At 42.4% G+C, this 6,727-nt stretch overlaps 1 long non-coding RNA gene across 1 annotated transcript; it reads left to right on the forward strand.

The window, feature by feature from the left end:
- The first annotated feature begins 1,378 nt into the window (after positions 1 to 1,378).
- Positions 1,379 to 4,917, forward strand: LOC141085999 (uncharacterized). Its single transcript, XR_012231470.1, has 2 exons — positions 1,379 to 3,139; positions 4,170 to 4,917. It is a non-coding gene; the product is annotated as an uncharacterized lncRNA (long non-coding RNA).
- The last annotated feature ends 1,810 nt before the right edge of the window (positions 4,918 to 6,727 follow it).

Consider the following 6,727-nt stretch of genomic DNA (forward strand, 5'->3'; position numbering starts at 1 on the left):
GTGCCCATATACCCATCACACATCCTCCATCCCACAGTCCCGAGCCCATATACATATCCACCATCCCATAGTCCCGTGCCCATATACCCGTCAAACATATCCTCCATCCCATAGTCCAGTGCCCATATACCCATCACACATCCTCCATCCCATAGTCCCGTGCCCATATACATATCCACCATCCCATAGTCCCGTGCCCATATACCCGTCAAACATATCCTCCATCCCATAGTCCAGTGCCCATATACCCATCACACATCCTCCATCCCATAGTCCCGTGCCCATATACATATCCGCCATCCCATAGTCCCGTGCCCATATACCAGTCATACATATCCTCCATCCCATAGTCCAGTGCCCATATACCCATCACACATCCTCCATTCCATAGTCCCGTTCCCATATACCCATCATACATATCCTCCATCCCATAGTCCGGTGTCCATATACTCATCACACATCCTCCACTCCATAGTCAACCATTATGACATCATAATGAGCGGCGGCAGGGCTTGCAACCTTTGATGACATCAGCGTCGCCATGGCAACCATTGTGACATCATAATGAGGGGCAGGGCTTAATACGCACACACTGCTTCCCCAGTATGCAAATAGGGGCATTATAACATCACAATGAGGGGCGGGGCTTGACGCACACACTTTTTCCCCCAGTATGTAGATAGGGGCAAAATTGTTTGGTGAATTGGAACGCACAGGGTTAAAATTTCACCTCACAACATAGCTTAGGACGCTCTCAGGGTCCAGACGTGTGACTGTGCCAAATTTTGTGGCTGTAGCTGCGACGGTACGGATGCCTATCACGGACATACACACATACACACATAAATGACTAAATGACTATAGACTTTACCTTCTGGAGCTTGATCGATGGATTTGTCACTCTCACGTCTTCTCTTTGTGGTGGTCTCAGTGTCAGATGTCCTCTTTCTCTTAAGTTGTTCTCTACAACTTTGATTTTCAACTCTCTCTTGATGGATGTGAGAGCTTCTTCCTCTCTTATTTGGGGTTTCATCTCCTTTCTCAGGAGATGTGTTCCCTCTTTTTTTCCCCTTTTTAAGGGTCTTATTCTCTGGAGGATGTCCAGAAGATGATGTACAGGGATCATCTGTATTCTCAACAGGTACGTCCTGTACAATGTCCTGAGAAGTTACTCCTCTCTGGGAAAAACTCTCTTCCGTGCATCTTTTTTTAGCACGTCTCTTATTCTTTTCACCACACTTCCTTTTTCGTCCCATGATAAGTTAATATCAATAATAATGAATTTGCTAAGTGCGCAAAAGTCGTCTTCACTCTCCAAAAGCTGAAGGTAAAGTAAGAAAAGTGACATCGGAATCTTTAACCTAACAATCACCTAGTATTGTGACATCATCACCATTATGACATCATCAGCCAGAGTGTAAGCGAAGATGTCATCGGCTGCTGCAGGACTAAGTTTGACATAATTAGATGATCTAGTATAAAAAAAAGCACTTACATATGTATGTGGTCTGTTTATGCAGTCCTCCACAAGCGCCCCAACGCGCGTTTCATTTCTTCGTCAGGAGGTTCGCCTAAGCAGACCGCATAAGCAGACCACATACTTATGCAAGTGCTTTTAACAATATTTTTATCATCGCAGCAGCCATTTTTAGGCAACACAATAGTAGTCTTATACTGACAGCCAATACTAAGCCAATGTGGAATTTTCTTTGGCTATGTCTGTGAAATATTACATGCACTGATTTGCATAACAAGTAGGTAGGGCTTATGGCGTTGTTGACTCCTATGATGTTTCAGTAGTGACCTTGAAATTGTGAATTGATGTTTTGTGTACTATTTTTATTACAAATTCATTGAATAAAGTAGAATTAATTTTACTGGCATGTTATACTGTTTTTTTCTTATGTGGCTAATTATTGTAGTGAGTTGTGCCATTTTTTTACTTTTATGGGTTTTTGTGCTATACATTGGCTATGAGGAGTTGATTATAATAGACTGCCTATGGGGAGTGCATTATAATAGGCTGCCTATGGGGGTGCATTATAATATAGAATCTGCCTATGGGGAGTGCATTCTAATATAGAGGCTGCCTATGGGGAGTGCATTATACTATACACTCTGCCTATGGGGAGTGCATTATACTATATTGAGGACTATCTGGTGTATTATGATATGGATGCTGTCTAGGTGGCCATCATACAGTGTGGGGATTATAGTGACGGGGCCATCATACAGTGTTGGAGCCATTAAATAGTTTGGGGATATTAAGGGGTCAGTATATATACAGTGAGGGGGCATTATACTGTGTATAGAGGAGCTGTACAAGGGGGAGACTTGGGACATTATTAAATGTGAAGTGGGCACTTGGTGTTACAGGGGAACTTGGGTTACTGTGACTGTCAAAGGGGCACAGACAGGGCAATATTAAATTCTAGGGACCAAAGTGTGGGCCCTGTTTTCTAGGGCACTTGCACCCGACATTACTATTTTCTAGAGAGTTGCTTTAGAATTTAAAGGTCACACAGAACCACACAATAGGTGCAGTAATAGGGACACATACGGCAGCAGCGGCTCAGTATTGGGGTATCAGGTGCAGTAATAGGGACACATACAGCAGCAGCAGCTCAGTAATGGGGTATCAGGTGCAGTAATAGGGACACATATGTCAGCAGCGGCTCAGTATTGGGGTATCAGGTGCAGTAATAGGGACACATACAGAAGCAGCAGCTCAGCATTGGGGTATCAGGTGCAGTAATAGGGAAACATACGGCAGCAGCGGCTCAGTATTGGGTATCAGGGGCAGTAATAGGGACACATACGGCAGCAGCGGCTCAGTATTGGGGTATCAGGTGTAGTAATAGGGACACATACGACAGCAGCGGCTCAGTATTGGGGTATCAGGTGCAGTAATAGGGGCACATACGGCAGCAGCAGCTCAGTATTGGGGTATCAGCAGGATGAGCAGTTTGTGCAGGTTGAGGACAGTCCAATTGGTGACAGTGCTGAAAATATGAGAAGTGAAATGTGTCTTTGTTGTATTCTCTGCAGCCGAGTCCTGGCTGTAGGAGTTGTCATGTCGGCCTGGGCCAGATGGAAAAGACGTGAAAAGTGAACGGTTCCATCAGAAATAACGTCAGTGGTATGTCATTATCTGTAACTCTGCTGTAATCTATTATATGTTCTGTAGGACTGGTATTATTTTCCACTGACCATATGGCGGTAATATCAATACTGGTCTTTTTATGTATAGATTATTTTTGGCAACAGCGTGGTCATCTGCTGAGGTTCTCTGGTTAGGGGTCCACTCAGAAGTTTCGTCCCCCCTGAACCAAAATCCTAGCTACGCCTCTGACTGTATGAAATGTATTTTTTACATGTGGAGGATGGGCACTTTCTTACTGCAAAGAAAGATTAGTTTTCTGTAGTTTTTAGTGATGATTTCATTGTTAATTATAGAGACTGAAATGTCTAAGAATTCTATGAACGATAAAGAAAGGGGCACAATAGCGCAGTTACCCAATAAACAGTGGATTATAAGGTAAAATTCTCACCTTTGAATGTTGTGAGTATGCACAATAAATATAATGAATTTGTCAGGAGGGCTGCAGAGTGCACCGGACCCACGACGGATCTTCAAGAAATTCTGGACAGGATGTTCAAGATGCGGATAATTCAGCGCTCCTCCAAAATCAGACAAGGGAACCACTGGGTTCAGAAGAGTTGCATACTTTATTCAGGGCTATAAAACTATGCGTTTCGTGGACGTCCTGTCCACTTCCTCAGGTACATTGCCATAGCCAGGACGTCCACGAAACACGTAGTTTTATAGGCCTGAATGAAGTATGCAACTCTTCTGAACCCAGTGGTTCCCTTGCCTGATTTTGGAGGAGTGCGGAATTATCCGCATCTTGAATATCCTGTCCAGAATTTAAGAATTCTATGATGATACCATTAACCTTTCTAGTAAATTTCTTATTAATTGTTTTAAGTTATTATTTTTATCCTTTTTGTCACATCCCTGTATATTATCCTTACGTTGTCTGTGCGGACTTTTTTCCATCCGTTTGGCTTCTGTGTTATAATTCAGCAGTAAATAATCTTTACAAGACCAATGTGTCCTTAAAAATTGGATGGAAAACATAATGTACTGATTTTTTGCACACCCATAGGCTTGAGAAAGCGAGTCTCATCCAAAGTACCGAAGAGAATGGTGTTATCTGAACTGCTCCATAGAATAACATTGATCCGAGCGCTGTGAGGTCTTTTTTAGGCCATGTGAGGATGTAGTGAGATGGACCAGGCTAGGGCAGCTTCTTGTGGGTCTGGGCTGGAACCATAGGGGCTGTGACCATTGTTGAGGGGTGAAGCACTTTCTGGCCAGAGCAGATCTTTGCACCTGACTGCAGGTGGCGGGGTAGGGATAAAAGGAGCTGAGCGCGCAAAAGGGGAACTTCTGGTGGGGAGACAGAAAAAACACAAGGAGAAGGTTGACTCCGTCGCCACGGTTCCCTGCCAATCAGCAGGCCTATGCCGCAGCTTAACCACCTCTATGGGCACAGCCTGGGTTGAGAGAGAGCCGAGCTTCTGGCAGACTTCCATACCTGAGAACTCTGACTTGACAGCACCCTTCGCAGTGCCTAACAATCGTTACCAAACAGACCACGCGCAACTCGCTGACTACGTGGGCCCTTCGGCGGCCTCCTCTCCGAAACTTTGTGGCCCACTTGTTTTTACATCTTCTACTCCCCGTGCAACACCATGTACCAGGACTGAAAGCCCGCGCCGGGAAAAGCCAGGAACTGCCATTTTATTCAAGAGACATTTCTTCTATTCCATCTGGGATCGCTTCAGAGACTTCTCATGTCACCTGCTTATTTCTCACTGCAAAATGCAAATAAATATATATAATTTATACAATGTGATTTTCTGGATTTTATTTTTGATATTCTATCTCTCAATGTTAAAATTAACCTTACCTTAAAATTATAGACTGATCATGTCTTTGTCAGTGGGAAAGCTTACAAAATCAGCAAGGGATCAAATACATATTTCCCCCACTGTATATATTTTTTTGTTTTTCAATAATTTTTATTAACTTTTTATCATTACATTGAAAACGTATATATATTATATTCATAGGGAAAAGGGGGAAGTATATATATTTTTGTACCAATACACCTTTTGTCAATGTGTTGCTTTTCCCGATGTTTTTCCCCTTGATTTCCATTATGTTGGGGGAATGTTTATACCCCTACGCTATTTGGTATCTAAATACATTAATGCTACGTTATTAGTGCAACAATAATGAATTCTAGACAATGGTAATACATGTTAGTGCTTCAGCGCGCATGCCTAGATTTGCATAGGAAGTTGTGCTTGCGTTCCACAGTGTGGAACTCACGCTACTGTTCAGAGGGTGCCGGTTAATATCATCAAGGAGGCGCAACAGGAAGTGACGACATTGCTCTTCCAGTCATAAACGTGTTTCCACAGAGTGGAACGCACAATATACACTGGGATATAGAAATTTAGGAATGATTCTTTTATGAGGGAAATTAGGGGTCTCAGTTTGTTAAGGCGATTGTAGGTGGGGTCATTTCTTTTGGGTCTTAGGATTTATCACTAAAATGAAGGAATTTTTTAGGGCTTCATATATGGCTCCAGAGATGATAGCTGCAAATACGGTGATACTGAAAACAGATTCTGTAGCCCAGTAGGAATGGAGAGTGTACTAAACCCATATTGAGAGTAAGGCCCAAATATGTTTTTATTTCAGGCACAATTGTGGGGAATGGATCTATGAATGGAATGAAAGGATGTGGGCTTTTGGAGGGTAAAATTGGTGACATCTAATTTTATTCCAGGGGCTGCTAAAAAAGGATGAGTTTGAGTGAAAAATGCATTGTCGGGATACCACAATGGAGGGAGGACTGCAGAATTTGGCCCTGCCTCTGATGATTCAACAGTGACCACTAAATCTACTATCATTGGGCTGTGGGATCTTGTGGAGGAAGAGCAGCCATCACTGTCTGAAAACTGTTCTGCTTCAGAATCAGATTTTGTTTGACTCCCGAAACTAACGGAGCAAAGCAGGGTGTACCGCTACACCTCGGTAACCATTCTGCACGTCATCGTTTTATTTTATATGAATGCCTAACAATAAAAACTAACCTAATCTAACAATAGTAGACCTAATGTAACAGTAATAATTTTTTTATTTTATTTATTTAAACTTTTGAATGAACCCTAACTTTAAAGCCTAACCCTAAGCCCAACCCTAATGCTAAGTCCAACTCTAACCCTAAACCCAACCCTACCCCAACCATTAGGAGTTATCCCTAACCCCTGGCTAAAAGCAAAGAAAGAAAGAAATCAAAATTATAAAATAAAAACAAAAAAAAATTTAATCTGACTAGGGGGATGACAAATATTCGACTTTTGATCACTTTGAAGGGATCTATCACATTGATCAAAGGTCATAGACCAACAGAGAATATCTCTGATGTTGTTGGGTGCCGCCTGACAGATCATTTACTGACGTGCGCCTCGCAATGAACTCATTTTGCTTCAGGAAGAGGAGGAGGAAGTGAATGGTGTAGCCGGTTCTAGGGTAATATTGTGAGCCTAAGGACATCATTTATCTCTCATCTGACATGTTAGATCATGGCAGAGGAGAGAAAAATGATTTTTAAATCAGACTTTACTTTTTTTTATGTGATCACTGTTA

This window comes from Dendrobates tinctorius, unplaced genomic scaffold, assembly GCF_039654945.1.
Source record: "Dendrobates tinctorius isolate UK_male_01 unplaced genomic scaffold, ASM3965494v1 ptg000029l, whole genome shotgun sequence".
Taxonomy (NCBI): Eukaryota; Metazoa; Chordata; class Amphibia; order Anura; family Dendrobatidae; genus Dendrobates; species Dendrobates tinctorius.